At 38.0% G+C, this 22776-nt stretch overlaps 1 long non-coding RNA gene across 2 annotated transcripts in view; it reads right to left on the minus strand.

Annotated features, from left to right (window-relative positions):
* Nucleotides 1-22776, minus strand: part of LOC110400467 — a 485666-nt gene that overhangs the window by 134976 nt on the left and 327914 nt on the right. The window lies entirely within an intron of this gene.

Below are 22776 nucleotides of genomic sequence, written 5' to 3' on the forward strand. Positions count from 1 at the left end.
ATCTCACATAGTGGCCAGGAAGCGGCTCATAGGTTTTATTTAGTTCTCATAGCCCAAGGTTTAGCTGTTAGCCAGATAAGAGCCAGGTGTGTTTTACACTTCTAATTTGTTTAGTCTGAGGCTAATTCAAACAGCGCTCTTTAACTGCAAGTCTGCACGTGACTTTCCAAACCTAAATCCGGGATCAATGTGTGTCGTATATATTGAGGGTCTCCAGCTGAGATGGAGCACCTTTGGGAAAGGAAATTCTCCCTTTTTTTTCTGGTGCTCTTGGTTTGTTTAATTTTTGGGGGGGTGGGTTTTTATGTAAGCTATGCTGGCGCTAAACATAACAAGCTGGAAAACACAGAAGATGTAATGTCTGTCATTGCCATTACAGTGTTGACTAACCTGGCTTTCAGACTCTGATCAACACTTCCAAATCCTATCAGTATAAATAGCATTCAACTTTAACTGTACTTTCATTTCAACATCTATTAATCATGTGCTTCTCTGTTTGATCCAGTAAACAAGATACTCAATGAATTTACACCCTGTTACTTATTCATGAACAAGTTGTGACCCCGAATTTTAACATGCTATGCCTTCAACTATTAGCTGTATATCTGCTTTATGTGATGCTCCTACATAAGCTGGCAGTCCATCAATTTAGTGTCCATACATTTCTTTGAAAGCTATATTATAATTAGAGCTTAGGTTAATACTATTCATTAACCATAAAACAGACATAAAATAATTATAACTCATTTAGCGAAATTAGAAAAAGAGCAATTATTAGGCTCCCATTGTGAGGCTTTGCTGTGAGGAACAGATAATCTATCCGCAAGATGTACTTTAAGAACACCATTTTGAAAGAAATAAACTAGATAAATTACTGTTTTGTTTTGGTTTCAGAAAACTTAGCCCAATAAATACAAGTTCAACAAACATAAAGGATGTATGCAAGGGAAGTGAAAGTTCTACTCCAAGAGGGGGAGAAAAATATTTATGTGATGCCTTCCTGACATTACCTCTCAGGATGTTGTGAAGCTCAATTTGTTGATATTCGCAAGGCATTAAACACTGCAGCGACGGAGACGTGGGCCTATAAACTGTTCTAATTAAACATGAGGACGTGCACGCTTCTGTCAGGAGGGAGTGGACTCACTCATGCTCAGCACGCTTGGGTACAGGGGTTCTGATAGCTTTAATGAAGGTTTTATATATCAGGAAATCTGCCTTTCAGATTGCCCCATTCTCCGAGCTCCTGGTACACTGAGATATCCAGTTATATGGGAAGAAATGACTTTTTGCTATGAACACACCTTCCTGGCAGAAAGACAGCTTAGGACTGCAGCAAGCTGACCGCTGGCACGTCTACCCTGCTTTGGTAGGAAAACAGTACAGCCATCTTCCAGCAAAATCACTAATGAAAAATGATGTCTCTTCCTGACGCACTCTTGTCCAGCTCTGTTCACATGCATGCAAATCCCACTATATCTGTACTCAAACCTCAGGATAGCAACTTTCTTGAGGTAAGAGGGATTTTTTTTATTTTCCCCCAAAACACAGGACTTTTGCCCATCTGAACTGTTACACTGTTTTCCAGTCTTTGCTTTTATTGATCTTTCTTTTTTGGTCACTTTTATTAATAGAAGTCACACATTGATTCATTTGTGACACTCATAAGGAAGTTTGACTTTGTTTGCCTCAGAAGAGCTCCATGAAAGCCGAATTTTTCTGCAGTGATTCCCATGAGAGGAAAGGGAAGACCTCAGAGAAGTGGTATCCAGAGCCCAAGAACCAGACAGAGCTGTCATAGGGGAACAAATGGGTGCGTAAGACAACCCCTAAAACACATTGCTGCTGTAAGACAGCAACAGAAAGCAGAGCACGGGAAGTCCACTGCTGCTAAATGGCAGTATCAAAAAGCATAATGAATTGAACACCAAATAGCTTTAAAATGATGGTAATTTATTCAAAGCGGTACTGCGCAGAAATTTTTCATTGCTCTTAGGATCCTTTTAGGATCAGCGTATTTAAGATGCATATTTTCAGCCTTATCTCTCTAATCAAGAAAGACAAAAAGAAGTCTCTCCTATCAGGTTGATTTCAAAAGCTAGAGGTAAAGACATCAAATGTCACAGTATGGCAAAAAAAAATTATCAATCTCTATTAAATCCCTTACTTCTTTACAATGATTTCTCGGGAATGCTTTTGAACTTTCAAAGAATCCTATGAATTTCTCCCTGCTTAATTTATAGTAATTCTGGAAGCGAATCAATTAAAAAGAAAAAGCCCATTTAAAGAACTTTTTTAACATATCTCTGATGGTTAGGACTTTTCTGTGGTTAAGTAAAACCTTATTTACTGGTTTACATCGAGACATGTTTTCTCATTAAATGAAACCTAGGAAGCAGAAGTCTGATGACTACCAACACTAGAAAAAGTGGAAAGGGTTACATCGTGCTTCCTGGTAAAGCAGTGTAAATGCACTGTTGTGACTGCTGAAACAGGGGAATGACCTGACTTTGCTAATTTTACTTTCCAAGTGACTAGTAAATTCTCCTATGCTTCCTGTTAAACAAAAACAAAAGACAAGTTCAGAGAGCCGGTACCTCTGACAGTTGTGAAAGACAGGAAAGAGATGAATGACATTCTCCGGAGAGTATTTTTCTGTCACTTAAGCAGTTTACATATTTCTCTGTTTTTACTGTATTTTCCTTCTCCTGATCACCAGGGATCGTGTGTGAGTTTAGGGTCATTAGGGCTATGTCTAGTGCCAGACAGATTCTGCTGAAGTCAGATTTTTATGATGACAGCATGAGATTTTTGGAATGCACTGGTGAGTTGTGTGACTGTTGTTAGACTGTCATTAAAAAAAAAAAAAAAATCCCCTTTCTTTACTGCTGGAAAGCCCACGAAAGTTTTGTGAAACATAGCATGGTTTCTTAGAAGGCTCAACAAAAGTAGCAAGTAACTTTTAATCATCTGTATTCCAAATTTGTCCACTTCCATCGAGAGATGAAAAGACAAGATTATTTCAGAGGTAAGAGACAGGGAACAATATTTGGGAAAAAGCACAACAAAACAGCAAATGAAAACTTCGACCTTATTTTTTATTCTTCCTTTCCTTCTGCCTCCCTCCCCTTTCTTTTCAGTCTTCCAATCTGTTCTCTCCATCCTTTGGGAACACTGCTTGAACCTGCGGCGGTGAATTACGCGCTCTCCGTACTGTACACAGCGGTTGTTAAGGATCAACTGATTAACCATTTTATAGAAGATTTAGAGGACTCATTCCAATTTTTACAACTCCATGTGGTTCTTAAATATTGTAATGTTTTCAACCAATATGTTTTCTGCCTCCCAGCTGTAAAAGAATACCTACTGGCTTCGGGGGAGGGAATTTCTTTCTATATTATTTTGTTATAATACAACTTCTTCATGCCACAAACAGCATCTTCTGGGAAAGAAGAAAAACAGCAAGCTGAAATATTGCGCCATTCATTTTTTTGCTGGCTCACTTAGGTCAGTGAATTACAACGTTCCAAACATTAGGTATCGCCGTGTACACTGAACAACCTCGAAGGGAACAGATTATGGGATTTATGAATTTGCCTGGTTTTGTTGGTTTAGTGACACCCTTAACATTTTGTTACATTTTACCTTGTATTTAACGGTCCATGTATTTTTTAATGGAAGAATAAAGGGCTCACATAAAATATCTCAAACTCAACAGACTTCTCTGTCAGTACACTTTCAACTGTATGACTGTATAGATAGTTTGGTACCAAAATGCTAGAAACAACAGACAGTGGCCAAATTCATCCTCTTTATAGTTTTTTTTTTTGGATGCTTTCACCAAGCGGCAGAGCAAAACCTGACGACCAACCTAAATGAAGCAATAAGCAACTTTGGTACAGGCGCAATGACCTGGGGAGATGTTCTGAGAATCTTGTAATGGCCCTAGATAGAAATCCTTTCCTTCAGGAAGTTCGAAGGGGTTTTCTGGTGCATTTTATAGATCCAAAATTGTAATGCGTGATTTTCAGTACCTCCTCTACTCATTGGAGAATATCCAGAATTTACAGAGATAACCTCTTTTTTTCTTTTTTCTTTCTGTCTAGCACCATAGAAGAGTATCTAAAATGATCAGAAGTTTTGTTTAATCTCATCATAAGGTGAGTAACCAACCCTTGGAGCCAGCTCCGAGAGGACGCAAGTATGCCGTGTGACAATGAGATCTTCACTCCTTCTGCTGAACACACCACAGTCGTTAAACCCTTTCATCCCATAGTGCTCCTATCATTGCTTCAACGAAACAAAAGCTTTACTCATTTACAGAAACGGACATGTATCACTAAGACCATCACTGGAATGTTGGAATGTTTAATGAAATATTATAATGATTATAATTTTAGTTAATGCTACTTAATGTAATACGCTAATGTCATAAAAAGTATGAAACAAAATACTAAGGGCTCTGAAAAGGATAAATTATGCTATTTTTGCTAATGTAAAACACACACTTTGTTATTGATTTCATAATAAAATATAACTAGAGTCAAAAAGGAACAATTTACTTCACACTAACTAACCAGACAGGTCAAATTCAAATTCGTTCACTGTGCTTTCTCAGTGTGCTAAACTAAAGTAAATTACTTCACATTTGTAACAGAGCACATACATGGGCATTCGTTGCAGAGTCTTTGATGAAATAGATGCACGGAGCTGGGATTCTGGTCTCTGCAAGATGCCATATTATTCAATAACACCTGGAGTTACAAGCCACCAGCTGAACTGGCTCTGATCTGGTAAAGAGTGTCCCAACAACAGCCTGAAACCAGGGGCATTCAGCTGGGATGCTGAAGATCGCTTTTCAGATTCAAACTTTCACCATCACAAGACTCCGGCAGTCTGTCTGAGATCACATGAAGCGTCTCCCCTTGAGCCTCTTTGCAACACATACTATGGCTATAACCTGGCAGCTTTTCCAGGTGAAAATTCTCTAAAACTGGCATGCATTAATAACCTGACTCCTGACACAGAATGATTTTTACATAAATAATGCACAATAAACTCTACCAAATATTCCCTAGGGGGAGAATGGTAATTGCACATGCATTGAGAATGGATGGGAAGAACTTGGATCCAAATGTGTTAGCATTCAGACTTCCATATCTATAACTTACAGGTTATTTTCCCTCTATAACAAACAGTGATGTTTTCTTTCCAACATCCTATTTCTCCAAACTGAACTTGGAGGTTTCTTCCGGTTCCAATCCAGATAGCATCACAGTACAGAGAAAGAAAAGGAGATCATCCACAGCTTCAAATAAAAAGGACAAGAGAATCCACAAGAATTCTTCTAATGATGTCTATAAATTGAATAATGTCTTGGTAAAACAGGCCAAGACTTCACTCATTCACCACTACCTCTGGAATGCTACTTCTGCTACCATTTACTAGCTTCACTTTCCCATCACTAAAGCACAGATTGCCAAGACAATTAATAAAGTCAAAATGCTGTCTCAATGTTTGGTTGATGCCATTGCAAGCACCTGTTTTATCTTTCAAATGAATCATCAAAGCTAAGTTTTCCCACGCAAGAAATTTCCTTATGCAATTTTCTAATGCAACAAATTTCTTGTGTGTAATAACACGTATTTTCCATCGTACTATTATTTTTTTTTTAATGGTAGAAATTCAACTTTTTGACAGTTGTAGCCGCATGCATGATGCATATATGTTAACAAACTACAACACCATTAACTGAAAGAAAAACACTTGAATACTTCAAGATACAGTCCCCTGAACTTTTGATTCAACTTCGCTACTAAGATGTCCACAACAGTTTTGGTGGGTTTGAGACTCCAGCTCCCTTTATTACACAAAAGACAACACCTTGTAAGGTGTTCATCAATCTGACACAATCCAACTGTTTCCAGGAAAAGGACTGTGCTGAGAAAACTGCTTTGAGCTTGGAAATGTACTCTCAGTCCAAGTCATCTGCTTGATTGCTCCATTACTGCTTATTTATAAAGTATTTGCAGCATATTTACAAAGGAGTTACGTGATTATAGGGATCTTGAAATAGGAAGCACTGCCAAATTATATAGCTATAAAAGTGAAATGAGAATCCAAACCAAGGTCGGTATGTCCGCATCTAAGTACAACAAATACTGCACAAGATTGGATGATATAAGTGATGTTTTCACAGTCAAAGGCATCGCATGTCCTGTTTGTACCAGATAAATCACTCCTGTATTTCCCTCTTCAGAACTAATCTATTGTGGCTTGCATACAACTGAGCTCAATGTTATGTCTTGTAGTTGCTTTATCTCCAGCGTCAAACATATATTAATCAGCTTATTAGACACGGCCTAGATTGTACTGCACATTTATTCACAATTTTCCTTGACTATATCTGGAAGTCTTGGTCCAATCCATATTATGTCTTACCTTTTGGCTGTTAACATTGATAGCATCTCTTTTTATTGGACTCTCGATGCCCACTGATGTTTTATGCATAATGATGCTCAAATTTAATTGAGCTGTAAGCTTCAGTTTAATTATGAGCCTTCATGATACCTTCAGCACTTTTTCTTCTCTGATTACTGTAACTGGTTCTCTCTAACCCCTTTAAAATCCTTCATCTATTAAACCACTAGTAGACAAGTCATTTTTAGGAGAAAGTCTAATTAGACTATTGCAATTATCTTAATGCATCCTCAGTATTTAGAAGGAAAAAAAAATAACTTCAGTGAAATGCACCTTGTGGAATATTCCAGACATTCACATTGTATAATCTGATTTGTACTGCATGTATCTTGTGCCTGAAGTGAATTTACGTGGAGAAAGAGAAGTGACATTCCAGGAAAACACCTCTTTGGTGCAATTCTACTCTTTAAATTCCTTGCAGAATTATAGCTGTACCTTCCAGAGCTATTGTGGGATTCTACTCCTTTCAGGGCATGCACCTTTAATGCAAATTCTCCAAATTAAAATACTGGGTGTTAGGTAACGTCAGCTTCAGAAAATATGGGGTGATTTTCATGGAAAAAAAATTATCAAAACTCATATGATACAAGTTTCAATAAGAATAATGAAAGAAAATAATTCTGAAATCTTCTTTACTGCTTTTGTAAAAACAGACCCATCTCTGAAAATGCAACTTTCAATCCAGTCCATTTTTTCCAAGCATGGATTTTAATACTTACTATACTTTTCATGGTGCATATTATATGGATAGCACTTTCCTACTGAGTATTTGCACACACATGATATTTTTTCCCGACTCCTCCTCCCAAGGAAATTTGTCATTTGGCTATTTTCCACTTGGAACTAATAACAGTAAGAAATGGTGCTTGCACTGGGGATCCAAAAAAGTCTTCTTAATTCAAACTGTTGCATTTACAATAAAATCAATGAAAAAAAAAAAAAAGACATGGAGAACTGGAGATACAGTTTTCCTGAGATGTTGCTAAGCCAACTACAGGCTGCAATTTATTTATCGCAGAATATATTGCTCAGTAAAAAAACTCATACTTTAACTCTTGCCAGGCAATATCTGATCAACTTTGACTTGCCTACAGAAGCTAATACATTACAATTAATTACTTACAGACACAAATAAAAGTAAGTGAAATAGAATGTTCTATCGCTTAAGTAATTTTGGATCCAAAATCATATGGACTGCAAAGAAAACTGAGATTCCTAATGAGTTAAAGTACCTTAAAATATTTTCTGAATTGTATCAAAATGAGCCACTTGCTTTTTATTCCAACCCCCAAAAAATGGATCTCTGACCTTGAAGTTCCTTCTGATTCTTTTTCATTTTTTTTTTCCTTTTGAAAATATCCAAAGGATTTTGTAAGTTTTCTAACTATGGGGACAATGTTTAAAACCTAAATAAAGAGGATTTAAACCTAAAAATATACAGGCTAGCGTGTGTGTGTGTGTACTTGGGAAGGGAGCTGTATATTGCCTCCTTTTGTTCAGTAGGAATTGAAAATCAAATCAAGTCTAACCTATTTTTCTACATCTAAATGCTTTTGCATAATTAGCACACAGTGATCTGTATTGGCATCTGCAGAGTGAACACAAAGTAAAAAATAAGTCCATTTTAAAAATTAGAAAGACGAGGGTCTGCATTAATGCTCAATTTTCTCTCTTTAGTTCTGCTTTCCTTACTTCTCGTTGTACAATCATTACCTTGATGCTACACATCTGAAAAAATACTTTTAGTATATTGTTTTTCTCTTCAGGATTAGTCACTAGTTCCCCAGTACATACTCTAGTTCTCTGCAGCGGAGATCTTGACGTTCCCCCCTCCATTTCTTCGCTTGATGGCCATGGAATTATCTGTTTCTTTGGTTAAATTCCTGAATTTGGGATCAGATTAATTTTTTGCATAGAAATGAACATAAGGAACATATCAATTTCAAATCAGTGACTGGCCTTCTTGCATTATATGGTACTTTCTCTGAAGTCATCACTTTACATTATAGACTGCATCAAATGCAAGACTGAACTTGCAATTCTTGAGATCACTAGAATATTCTGCTATGTCTATCCAAATAGCACAATCTGCTAAAACAATCCTTACGGAGGTCAGCTGTGGTTGCCTGAGGAAATGTAGTATACAAAAGTTTACAGCTTATCAGCAGCAAATCACATGACTTTTCTTTTTTGGCTCATTAGAGAAAAGAGCTGATACACTTCCTCATCTTTCTGCTCTTGTTTTGAGGGTGTTTCTTTGTTTTATATTTTTACTTGTTTTATTTTTTTCCATTTAAGTTTTCTTTAACATCAGTAGTGTAATTTAAAGCGCTCGCCAAATCTGCCCAGAGTATATTAACATGTTTTGTAAGGAACATATTTTAAATATTTAAAATTATGAGACCCTTCTTAACCAGTAAGAACATCTTATATAAGATAAAGATATGCTTTCTCATTTACAAATGAAATCCTTCCGCTTTTCTTTATTCCTTTTGAAGGAGCGTATCACATTTTCCATAATATATTTATACTGTCTAAATCATATTTTTTATGCAGGAGGCTTTTTCCTTTTTCTTCCAGGTCCATGATATGGAACACTAAGTCTTATTGCTGGGCTACCCAGAGAGTTTCAGCAACACTCAAACTGAGCTCAGTTGAAGAGGAGAGCGAACAATGATGGGCTGACAATTCTCAAATGCAGAAGCACTTTTCTGCCAAAAACATTCACAGCTGCCTTCTCATTTCCTGGGAAAGTCAAGGTGTTCCCCTGGACCTACTTTACAGATTCACGATTATGCAAGTATTCCGGTCTTCCTTTGTAATATATGCAGATCAATTCAGTCTTGTTAGTATTACCCCATCCTCATTCTTGCAGTTGTGCCAGCCTCATCTGTGAGGGTCGGCAGCTCTTAGCAGCTAAATATGCCAACATTCACAGCTGCTCTCACTTTGCACGTCTCTCTCTGCAGCAGGGTAGTCCTTGTTTAGTGCTGTCTGCTGCTCACTGGATGCCTGCACCCCTGCATACCAAATGCTGGACAAGGAGGGAAATCAGTGGTTGCCTTTCCCATGTGCTCACCACTACAAGAATTCATCTTATGTGGTTTGGAAGAAACCATCATCACTATTAATGATGAAAAAAAAGTAATTAATAAGCCTCCTGCACTGTTCCAATAGTTCTGTTTCAGTCTCCATAACTGCTTGTCACCAAAGTTTGCACCTTTACTGCTTTGGCACTGATTGCAGTCCAACTCCATCCAGGAGCAGCCAATGTGATTTCCACTCTGTCGCCGTTCCAGGTTTTAGTACCCGCAACAGCAGCTCAGTGCATACAGAAGAGCTCCATGTCTGAATAGTGAAACATCCAGTATATGAAAAAACAGTAGCCATTACATACTGTAATGTTATCACAAATTAACCACTTGCAGGCTGCCAAGCAATTCCCATGACATTCTATCTGGCCATGCTCTCACCTTGCTGAAAAGGCAGTTCCCTTCCACTTTAGGAAGACATGGACAGGAAGACATGCATCACCTTGTTTCCCTCTCTATTTACTACTTTGATAACAGAAACCCAAGATGGCTTTCAAAAAGTATTTCTGAAATTACTTGAAAGTATGTCCTCTTAGGTAGAGACTGAGTAAACTAAATCCTTCTTAGTTAATCCCACCCAGTTAAGGTTAAACCACAGGTTGAGCTAAGTGAAAATAGAAAGGTAAGTCACGCTTACAGAAAGTGGCATAAGATATTCCAAAGTTTGGAAAATGCAGAAATGCACACTAAAATTCAGAACAGAATCACAACATAGTTCTTTAATAATTAATCAAGGAAAAATCATATGGATTTCCTTCAGCAGAGGTCTTTAAATCAATTCACACTGTGTTTCTAAGACACTGTTCAGCAGAGAATACACATGATGCGGAAGTGGCTAAGACCTATAACATTTGCTACGGAAAAATGGCCTAGATATTTGCAAAAGTTTATTGTGCTGCAAGAGATGCGATATTCTTTGCATGTTTTACTATTGTAAATTGAATTGAGCAAAAAAGGAAAATATTCCAGGAAAACATCAAAAACCCTCTATCTGCAGTTGACTGCAGTTTTTCAAAGAAACGTGTTGGAAGGGATCTGTCCATAACACCAATGTGAGTAATGATTGTTAAACCTACAAAACATGCATTTTTCCATGTATTTTCCCAAAAATGTGGTTTCATATAGGAACATAAATATGCATGAATGAAAACCAACAAATAATTTATAATTTTGGTGGAATATGAGTCATTGTATCTAAAACTAGGAGTGAAGTAAGATCACAGACAGGTTCACTACATGCTTAGCTGACTCACAAATTGAACCACCATTTATCAGAAATTAATTTTGTCTGGACCTTGACTGAACCTAATGTGTTTACACTTCACAATTACAAGACATTAGGAAGTTGAATGCAGTCCTTATTTGACCAACATCAGACAACATGACTCAGCTACCAAAACTAAGCTTCTTTTCCTTGCCCAATTCAACATTTTTGAAAATTACTTTTCTAGAATTCAGTAAACAGTCCTGATGACTTTTTGGAGCTGCTGCATTTTGTCAAAAAGTCAATGTTAACAGCAACAAAGACCAGGAAGGCAAATGATTTAAAACCTAACAGCTGAAACACTAAATTATTGCAGTGAATATTTGTCATAGATAATAGCATTGAGTCAACAAGAGTCCTACAGCAGCTCTTTATGATGCTTCGTCTGCATCTATACAGATGGTGGGAAAAAAACACAACAGTAACACCAGTAGAGAACAGAACGGAATTTAACCATCATATTTCAGCTGACAACTTGATCATTACCTTTCCTTTTCAGCTGGAAGACCTTTGCATACTTGCACTAGTTGTCACATTAAGAGCACAAGTCTGACACACAACCTCCAGTTGAGTCACAACATTCAGGAAGGAGTCCTTGGCTTTCTAAACTCCTTCTCTGAAAGGATTCCATATGTGACTAGGCTCAGTCTTAGTCCTAGACTTGGTCAACTAATGTCTAGAGTATTATACATATAGAAGCTTATCAGAGTCAACATTTGCCTATCAGAGCCCTCTATGGACTTTTGCTGAAACAAATTCACAAATACCTGCCTGCCAGAGATACCCCAAAACTCTCACTGAAACAGGTTCATACCACCAAAAATAGACAGTTTATTCAGGTGGCAAACAACAGATTTGAAATTGCAATTGATAAATGCACTGGCTGCATTAACACTAATATCTCAAAGCTAGCCAGTAATTAATTAACAATTCACATTAACAATTCACCCAGGTATCATCCACAAAGTAACAGAAATGCAACTTCTTACTGTAAGAGGAGCCCCTACTAACAGAAAAGGGTGAATGAGATAGATTCATTAATTCACCCAAGCCAAAAGAGAACGTCTTCTCAATACAGTGTTGGCAGAGGCCAGATGTATACTCTAAACAGGGTATGACTGAGTCATGTGCGCTGATGAGCATCGTAACAAGGCTTGAAGGGTTATTAATTAAGGAGGTGAGGTGCAGTTTCTCTTCTAGTTTCATCAAAGCAACACCTGCCTGCGAGGCCTCCATCCTACCCATGTCACTCAGTCACTGCAGTCTCCGGGCCTTAAGCAAGGGCTTAAACCATCCAACCCCAATCTGCCCAACTCCCACCTTTCTTCAAGCCTGGTGCTTGCACACAACATAGATTAAATGATATTCTTGGTTAAGCTGTGAGGTCTTTTTGCTGATTTTCAGTTACTCTCTACTTCAACACAGCAAGCCTGGAGATTTCTTTAAACAGTCTGCGGATGACTGGAACCACATCTCTCTAACTCCAGCTGTGGAGTACACTCCTGTATGAGCTTTGTGCTTCCTGGGCCCTGAACCAGCACTTCCTGGGTGAATTTTTCATGTGGTTTGTACTAAGCAAAAACTTCTACGTTTAATAGATGCAAATGCTGTTAACAGATCACAGTAAAATTAAATATACGTATGTGCTTCAATATCATGACTGTGAAAACTGGTAATCTGGCAGAAACCAGTTGGTTTGTGTATTTTAGGGTCTATAGGGACTGTTACTGTGTCTCTTCCAGCATGCTAATAGTGTGGCTAAACACATTTTATTCATGGCTAGACTTTCCAAAGCAACATGCACTCCATAATTTCCCAATAAAATATTTCCTTAAAAACTCATAGGGAAAATATATTTCATAGGGAGAAGGCTGCTGAAGTTAAGCAGCATGGCCAAATACCATGTTTTGACTGCCATTCTACAGTTATTAGGACACTGTATTTTTCATAACTTTTAATAATATGTTTCACTTATGGTTTATACAATAAACCTCTCACTCACTTGATACTGAAGTCACCCTCAAAATTTATTTCCTACCATCAGGCATATGAACCAGTATGTTATTTATAGGATAAATATTATTATTGTAGGGTTTCCAATGGATGCGGACTGCCCACTACTGCCTGACTGACTGACTTTGGAAAAATGAGATTACTATGACTTATTTTAAGTTTTATTGATCCCTATTGCTAAACCAACCCATATCAACATATAGGAAGAAATTCATAGCCTTTATAAAGAAAAAGTAAGAAAACAAATCTAAATGAGTAGGGTTTCACTTTAGACCACATTTTATTCCACTTGATCCTGTTTTTCTTTTTACGAGGAGTCAATAGTATTAAAAGAAGGCCAAATATATTTCTTTCTGCATATGCTTTTGAATGACCTCTGTCAGAGATTGCCTGGAGATCTTCAGTTTCTATCCTGCAGCCCATGATCTTGTGGCATGCCTAAGTCCTTCATGATCTGTTAGTCAGTGGAAAACACTTTGCATGAAAATAAAACAAGAAATTGGAAGAAAATAAAACAGTATTACTGTTAGACGTGAAAAAACTAGGAAAAGCACAAGAGGAATGTAGAATTATATCATTTCTCTTTTTCTGCTGAAAATACTTCTCTTGCCAGGGTCTAAGACTGAGTTTACTTTTTCATAACAGCTTTGTGTTGGTAGTTCTCAGTCATCAACTCCATTCATTTCCTCTGTTATTCTTTGTTGAGAACGTCCTGTTCATAGAAAAATTCTTTCACAAGTAGAAAAATTTCAATAATGCTAAATTTCATCCCATATAAACTGCTTCAATATTCAACATGGTCTAGTCCTTCCCATCTATTTCACATCAGTTATGTACTGATGTTCCCAGACTTCATACATTTCAATATTTTATTGCAATGATTGTTAATGAAAATATTAAACAAAATAAATTTCAAGACTTATCTTTGATAATCTCTACTCTTAATTTCCTTCCAGCGTTTCCCTCCACCTTTTCCTGTTCCCCATCATGTAATTACTACAGATGGTCCCATATGTCTATCATAATACTTCTAAACACTTTCCAAATGGTACCACCTGAAATTAATCACTGAAATGGTTCAAGCCAGACATGGTAGGTTTTGATTCAGAGGTCCTAATGTTTTATATTTGACTATGTGCCGCTTACACAGTACATTAGACACCTTCTACTTCCTTCTGGTCACTTGTTATTTTGGTTATTGAAAAGATGGTCTTAAACAGGTCAGTAGAGCTGAACCTACATTTCTCCTCTAACTTATTGAATGAAAAACCTAAATCTCAAATCTGAAAGTATCACAGCTGAAAAGGTATAGGGTTGTGTTCTGAAAAGCGTATCTGGTACACTACTAAGTCCAGGCTACAAGTTACACACACTATAATTAAACTGAATATTTACAATTAAATGTAGTAAATGTTATCAAATATATGACTAAATGTGGTTAGAGGTTTTAAAAAGGAATGCATAAATACATGAGTAAAAGAGGAAGAGACTGAAATTTCTTAGTGCCAGTCTTCAAATGTTACAGAACTAGATTGAACTTCACGTTATAAAAACTGATCTGTTACGTATAGCACTTTTTATAAGTCTGATTGCTGCAGTTTATATTTTGAAAACGTGAGAACTCTCTTGATTTCCAAAGCTAAATATAATCAAGTTTCAGCAGTTCCAGGCTGCAACTTCTGAACAGGAATCACTTTTGTGTACTATTCACTCAAAGACAGACGTGTGTCATGACTGCAACACAAGCACACAGCATTGTCTAATCTGAAATCTGGCCACCTTTTTAACTTTGGGTCTCAATCAAAGAGTAGATCAGAGATCAACTGATACACTGAGAGCGCTGCTTTCCATGGGTGGATCCCATCAATGGATACTGTTATGGGACAAAAGTAATTGATAATTCTTAAGATCGCTCAGGTTCATCTTCAAATTGTTTACCATCAGTTTACACTTCAGATTAAGTTGATAATATTAAAAATATATCTAAATGTAGTGTGCGCAGGGGCTTTTTGTTGTGGTTGTTGCAATTCCATTCTGCAGATCACTCTTACAGAAACATACTGCCTACTAATGAAGTTGTTACCTCCGAAGCAGACTTCCAGATAAATAAGAATTCTGTATTCAGAAACTGAAAGCTTTAGTCTCTAAAGTTATATAGACTGCCCAACACTTGCCAGATTCCTTCCTAAATCAATTTATAGCAGCATAAAGCAGATGGCTAATAATATTGAGTAGTAAATTGTTACTATCATTCATTTCACCTTATGAAAGTTATTACTTCTCTTCGTGGTAAAAGAATAGCTGAAAATAGAGTTTTCACAAAATGTGCCATAAAACTATAAAGTCTACAAGTACCCCACTTATTCACTACCTTCCCTAGAATATTACCTTGCTTCAGCTGCCCCATTTTAAATAGATTAAGTAATCAGCTGGGAATTTTTATCTTTCCCGTAAGAAAACAATGAAGCTTATTTCCATTTGGAACATCACATTAGTCGGTGCACCTATTCACTCAGAAGATGAACTTACCAGAGAAGAAAACTGATTATTTTTTTTCCGATGTGAAAATCTTGACTCTCTTTTTTTGAAAATGACAGACAAATTCTGCCACCATGGTTAGTGGCAGAAATCTTCAAATCATGCTTGATGCAAACAGGAAAGGCATCCTGTGGGGGAAAAAACCATTTGGACAAGTTTGCCTTGTTAGCTCCAATGGCACAGAGAAGCACGATGCCTAATCTTTGGCTATGCATGAGCTTCATAAACTGCCTGAGGGACTGGCAGAAAGGGACCGAAAAAACATCAGCTACAACCATTTTCACACAAGAACACAGCTGGAGGGAGAGATAATAATGATGCCCTTCTTATGCATAGCATTAATGTGTTTGGAGTACTTAGGAAGGAATTTGCTGTTTCTCAAGAGGCTACCCTCAAAGTCAAGCTACAGATTAAGTTCGGAAGGGGTTTTCTATTCATCTAGGTGAACTCTAGACCTCTTCCTCTTGCCGATGAACAAATGTGGAGAATGAAAATGGAAAGTCACAGGACAAGTAATAGAGTATTCAAGAGGAAGTTGTGCTCTGTATCTTAATTATGAAAGCGCTCAACCGTCATGGGGGCTGGATAAGAGATCTGTTCTTTACTCTTAAGCTACAGATGATTTTACTCCTGCTGTGAGTGAGCAATGGAGAACAGGCAACTCTTTGCTCAAAGACACACCCTCTGTGCTCTGGCACAAGATCCATTCAGCACTGCAGACTTTAACAAGTTGAAGATATCTCTCCTGCAGAAAGTCAACAGGCCTTATCAATAGCAATGCTCTATTGCATTCCCTTTGGCACACTATTCCACATTATATTGATAGTTTTTTAAATTGAAACACAAAAGAGAAACTTGGAGATAATTAAGGAAATAGAAAAATTTAGAAATCATTCCTTTATTCTAGTCATCACCTAGGCAGCTCCCATGAGCCATAGCAGAAACTGCTAAATCCACCCCCTCAGTGCTCCATTTCAGGAAGATCTCCGGGATTCTGGAGCCAGAAAGGCAGCAGAAATCACATTCATTCTGGACACGTCCACAGCAGTGCTAAGTGTGACACCACACTGTCCTCAGCAGCAGGTGCTTTGCACACACAATCCCATCACACTGTTCATATCCCAAGGTACGGACCAAGATGGGAGAGCTGGGGGTGTGGTAGCTATCACTGTGCCATTCGTTTGCAGAAAACACACATTTTCTCAAAAGTCCTTGCAGGTGAAGATATATTGTTAAGCAGCATTTACAAGAAATACAGAGGTCCTCATAAAATTTCACTTTAAAGACAGGATGGAAACTGTCTCTCAGTCACTAATTACACACCTTGGATAGCTGCTTCTGTTTCAAGACTCACAGAGGATACTCTTGTGGTACCTCAGGCTACAGTTTTGTTTTTTTCCAATGAGTCTAACAATCTTCATTAATCATTTGGATGCATTTGGCATCAACGCAATAGAAAGACTATGTTGACCAAGATATAAGCCATTTATGCCTATGAATAGTACTTCTTGGTTTTTCTTAGCTCGTTCTTTAATTGCTGGTTGGTTGTTTTCATGTAACTATTATTGGTTTGCAGAGCAAAGCTGGCCACTACATTTTGCATCAAGTAAACACAAGCCTATCTGTTGTTTCAAAATGTTAAAGATTTCTTCAAAATCAATGAGAAAAAAAAATCCAGAAAAGAACAACAACAAAAAAACAAGTTTAACTTATTTTTGTTATTAAAAAAACGTTTCTTCTGATATTCATATGATAATAAACTTTCCTAATATTTTCCATTGAAGATTAATACACTTCTCTAGAAAGTTATATCTAATTTATGTGACTTTAAGGGTCATGCTTTAATAACAATGATGAAACACGATTATTACTTCCTAATGCTGAAATTACAGTTTTTACATTGTAAATTTTTCCTGCTATGCGCCCTGTGGCACTAACATTTTTATCACTCCATGTGTTTCTAGTTTTAAAACCTTTACCCCTGCTGTTTGAAAAATATTTCTCATTTTCGTCCCCTATGGAGTACAGAAATCCCTAAAGGCAAACCATTAGTGATCTTTCTGCCTTTTCCCAAACACTTATTATGATCACCAGTGTTGCTTCCACTGCCTCATTGGCTTTTGGTAAAGTATGCAAATGAGATGTTCAAAATACACACTTTTTGCAACTGTGCAAGTTCATACTGATTTATAAAATGGGAAGGCTATTAAAGTGACGGAAAATGTCAGCAAGATTTATGCATGGGTGACAAATTGTATTGGAAATGCTCATTTTTAACACGCTGGCCTGGGTTCCTTCTCTTTTTTAGAAAAAGTGTTGTACGTGATACATTTGCTTTAAGGCCATTTGCCCCTCCCATCTCCCCATTTATTTTAAATATACTCTGACAGTGGCTTTTTGACCAGGAAAATAAACAAAACTATTCGCATCGATCGTTTTTACCATGGAAAGCAGAAATTGTTTTTCTTCCTACTCGTGTTTTCCATGAAGTATAAAGCTATTTAAGCAAGGACTTTCACCTCTACTTCGTGGTGAAGCATTGGTGGACCAGAGAGCTGCCTTCTTGGAAAATAGCAGACATGGACAAAGCATGGGTTTTCACACACACTGGTGCAGCTAAGTCTTGTCTGCGGTCGCGCACACACCGGTAACGCTCCAGTTGAGACCACAAGGCTGCATTTGAGACCATGGGTCTCAAGAGAATCTGCCCTGATACACGTTTGACAAAGACTGATGGCAACATTCATTCTCAAGCAACAATTCCATAATCAAACATCATAAAGACCATTAAAAAAATCAGTGTGTGCCACATACGGATATTATAGCTGTTAGATTTGCCAACCATAGATAAAGCCAACATGGTATCATGATAGCTAGTAAATAAACCTTATTTTATCGTTGCATGATAAAGATATATAATATGACTCAAAGAAAACTCTATAGCACATTTCACAATAGCAAGGAAATGATGGAGAAATTTACAAGGGTTCATTTCATTTTCAACACCAAAGCCAAGGGAACTTTGTCATTGATATTGAAGAGAAAAGGGTTAGGCCTATAATCACATATCATGTTATCAACATATGTAAAGGCAGAAATGATTTAAAGAAAGAAAATCAACCAACTATTGAATGTCTTGAAATGCTCGTACATATCTGAAGTATAATGAGAAACGCTGCTCTGATAGCAATATATTTATAATTTCTGTCAGCATGTACAGTACTATCGGAATTTTTGCAAGTACTTTAAGGCACAGCATTGTCTACCACACTAATATTAAGGAAGAGAGGCTGTGCTTTTGTGGTTACTTTCTATTCCTGAACCTTTTGTTTTGCAAACCCCACTCCTACACAAATTTAAACCAGCGCTTTGTATTACGCAGCAATCCCAGTGTGCAAGGTTACACACCATCAGATTTTGCATTATCAGTCACCTAAGTCAATATCATCAAAGCTCTTAAGCACCTCCTGAGCATGAATACCAGATTTCAACAACATTTAGGGGTGCAGAAATGCCAGTGATGCTTTTAAAGATCTGGCCAGGTTGGATGGGGCTCTGGGCACCCTGGTCTAATGTGAGGGGTTGGGTTGGAACTGGATGATCTTTAAGGTTCCTTCCAACTCAAACCATTCTGTGATTCCATGACTCTACTGTCCTTTTTTTTTTTTTTTTTTTTTTTTTTTTTTTTTTTTTTTTTAAATCAGTACTCATGATTATATACATACAGAGTTTAGTACGTGAAACAGCAGATCGTTTAGGTACCCAAAGCAACCAGAGATGCAATCTTCCTTCTGCCCAACTTCAAAATGCTTTAAAAGTTATTATATCATTCTTTGTACTGAAAAATTCAACACTGAGGACTTAATTCTACTTTTTATATTCAGATCAGTCAGTACCAGTACCATTATTGCTCTGATTTTCCTAATTAGTTCATTAAGTTGCATAATAATTGGTTTACTGCCACCCACTTTTTATGATGCTAGAACTGTGAAAATAAAATTGATTTAGGGCCTTATTCTGATCTATTATGCTTACTCACTCACACATCCTAGAGTTTGCTGCAGGATTTTTTCCCTTCATCTCTCAAAGTCTGCATATTTTTCCCTTGTTTCACTTAACATGCAGCCCCCATTGCATTTTATATAGGTGGGTTTCAGATGTGCATTTTACAAAAAGAAACAAATAACCAAAACATTGCCAATGGAAAACATCTGTCTCTCACCTTAGGAGGTCAGGATAAAACTCAGTCTGTGAAATGTATGAGTTAGAATTTATTTTCATTGTGTTAATGACATATATCAATGCCGTGACATTGATATCTGGCATATTATAATAATGGGCTACTGTCCCAGAAGAAGTGGCTTATCAGTGAAACAAGCAAGCAGATGATGCAGAACATGGAAGAGAGTAGGGCAATTATTCTGTTTGAATACCATGGAGTATGGTAGCACTGCAACAAAGACAGGAGCATGTGAGACCCTGTATTTCTCTCCAGAGGGCAAGGCTAGCAACACAGCTGCACAGAGTGCTGGCACCTGGGGTAGTGAAAGATAAAGAAAATTCAGGTCAGGAAGGTGGCTTGGATATTGAACCACTTCAATGTGAACCCAGAGTTAAGTAACACTGCGTTCGAATGGACAACTGGAAGGATTTGTTTCTTTCCAACACAAAACAAAGCCTCCTTGTTTTGGGCAGTCACAGTCAGGACAGGGCATCAGCACCACACAAAAGGGCGCAGCAAATGTGCTCTGATACAACACTCGGTCAGCTGTGGACATCAGCCTTTTAGATCCAAACCTACGCTTTTGCCTTTAGAATATGTCAAGAACTGCAATATAACATAAGGTTTCCAGCACAGAATCTCTAATGGAGAATCTTCCTCCGCTCTCCTGCACGAGGGCACAAACGGTTTTGCCACACACAAATGATCACCTGAGCAAAGAGGTTGGTAAGACTTAGAGGAGCCAAGTCTGCACCAGAGGGGTAAGAAGGAACACGTATGAATGCAGGCAGTGCAATAATGCAGGACAGAGGCTCCGATCCAGCCACCAAACCCTCTACATCCACCTGAGCAGGTGAACTGCTTGTCTGTCATTTCTGTGGCCTTCCCGTACGCTGCCCTGCCAGAAGAGAACAGGGCATGCTTCACCCCTTCATCACTGACTATGCAAAGAACTCTGTAAAGTTCTGTATTTGCTTATGACATGAGGCAGTAGTTAGCTGGGGACAATTCTGCCTATTCCTAATACCAAAGGTTCAAAAAGAACTCCAGCCATCTCCTGCTGCAGAATGAAACGAGGGAGGCCCACACCTCACAGCTCACAGGGCCCAATCCAGAAGCACAACCCCAAACTATGGTGATAAAGTGAATAAAACAGAACTGAAAAACAGTGAACAGAGGTTTCCAGGAGATTTTTGCTGCTCTTGGCCTGCTTTTATTTTTGGCTGCGGACTTTGCAGCTTTTGGAAACGTCAGTATCCGGACACTATGTAAATCTGAAATTCCCTCCAACAGAGGCAAGGAGCTGTCCTCCGTGCATGTGTTTCAAAAGTGTTAAAAGTTTATGGAGACTGCAAACAGCTTGAAGTGTTATTGGAAATGCAACATGGCGCACTGTATTCTCATGGCTACCAGATGGCTGCCTGGGACCAGTGCCGCCGGTTGTGCTGCTGACGCTTCCAAATGCCGACACCGGTTCAGGGGTGGCTGGGACCTCTCAGTCCTCCCTGCCAGAAACACCTTTTTCCTCCCAGGTTCCAACAGGCAAACATTGCATTAATTGCTCTGGACTGTTGAGCCCCAAACAGAGCACTGCGCACCCTCAGTATTTCTCTCAAACAAAGCACACATTTCATCAGAAACTGAGTTAAAAACACTTCTGAAGACACAGCTGACTGATTCTGACTGTAACCAGTTGTTAAAGCACCTCGGTAGCAGTGTCTTCAGCCTGCCATTTGAGAACCACTGTCAGCCCCATTTAATACAATCACGACAATCCTGAAGGACAGCTTTAAAAAGAAAGAGCCCCATTTACTGCACTGCAGAACCAATTCTGGAACTTTCCTCTGTGCAAAGATACATTCATCTTATTCTGTTAATGCTATCGTTTTCGGGAAAAAAGAGCTATCAAGCCAAGGGCCAGTTCTCTTCATGTAATATCCCACTTGCGTTACTCCATTTTTGCTGCTCTACCAGAATATGGCCTCGTTTGATGAACATTTTTTCTTGCTGATGTAAATATTTCCGAATGCTGCAGTAAAAAATTCATTACAAAAGTGATTGAGATGTTTGGGGTAGTTTTGCTAAAAAGAGATGATTTGCACATTTTTATTCAAATATACACTTGAAGGGAACTGATGTGAAGTTAGAGCTATAATAAAAATGTAAATAAAATTCATTATAGTTCATAGATTTCCCGATACCATCTTTATTGACTCAATATTATTGAAATACGTAAAAATAAATATAAAATTATTTTGAGAATACATCAGTACACCTTATTTTATCATCATAAAATAATAATGGAACATTCCTTCAGGAAAAAAAAAGATGACATTTACAATATATGAATTTTCTTATGTTTTCCGCAAGTGTGATGTTACATAAAATTAAATGTATATAATTAACGTTCCTCTGTTTATGAGCAGCACTGCTTTATTCTTACTATGTACAAAGTCTCAATGCCAAGATGTAACACAGACCCATTGGAGCCAATGGGTTCCCTGCAGTACCACAATATTTTTATGGTTTCTTGTAACCATCCACATCGGACTACTTGAATGATGTTTGTCAATGAATCTTTCAGCTTAATTGCAAGATGCCATGTGCTTCATGACCTGTTTTCAGGGTCAAGTAACATTTATATCTCCCTGGATCAAATACAAGTGTTAGCATTGAAATGCAGTATTCAGTGAGTTATACGTTGTAGCTGACAGACGTCAGAGATGGTTTTGGATTCTCACTGCATATTGTAATTTACTCTTAACATGTAGCTCAGAGATGACAAAGTGTGGCTCAGATTTACAGATTTGGAGTTTTTGAATGTTTCCTCACAGGCACAGGATCACAGAAAATTTAGAGAATGAAGGGAGAGCTCTGCCCTGAGCTCTTGCCCCACAGGGTCAGCTCTGAGGTCCAACCCAGCTGCACAGCTGATCTGCTACCTGTTGATTTCCATCTAATACTGGTTGGCCCATTCCCTCAGTCAGGTCCCTCTGAAGGGCAGCTCTGCCCTTGGGTTTATTATCTGAATCATCAGTCTGGTGTCACCTGAAAGGTGGTATGAGTGCACCCCATTGCCTCCTCCAGGTCACTGATGGAGATTTTAGCACCAAAGAGGCTCCAGAGAGACCTTTTTCCAGGGACTGGACATGACCCATTAACTACAG

This window comes from Numida meleagris, chromosome 5 (genome assembly GCF_002078875.1).
Source record: "Numida meleagris isolate 19003 breed g44 Domestic line chromosome 5, NumMel1.0, whole genome shotgun sequence".
Taxonomy (NCBI): Eukaryota; Metazoa; Chordata; class Aves; order Galliformes; family Numididae; genus Numida; species Numida meleagris.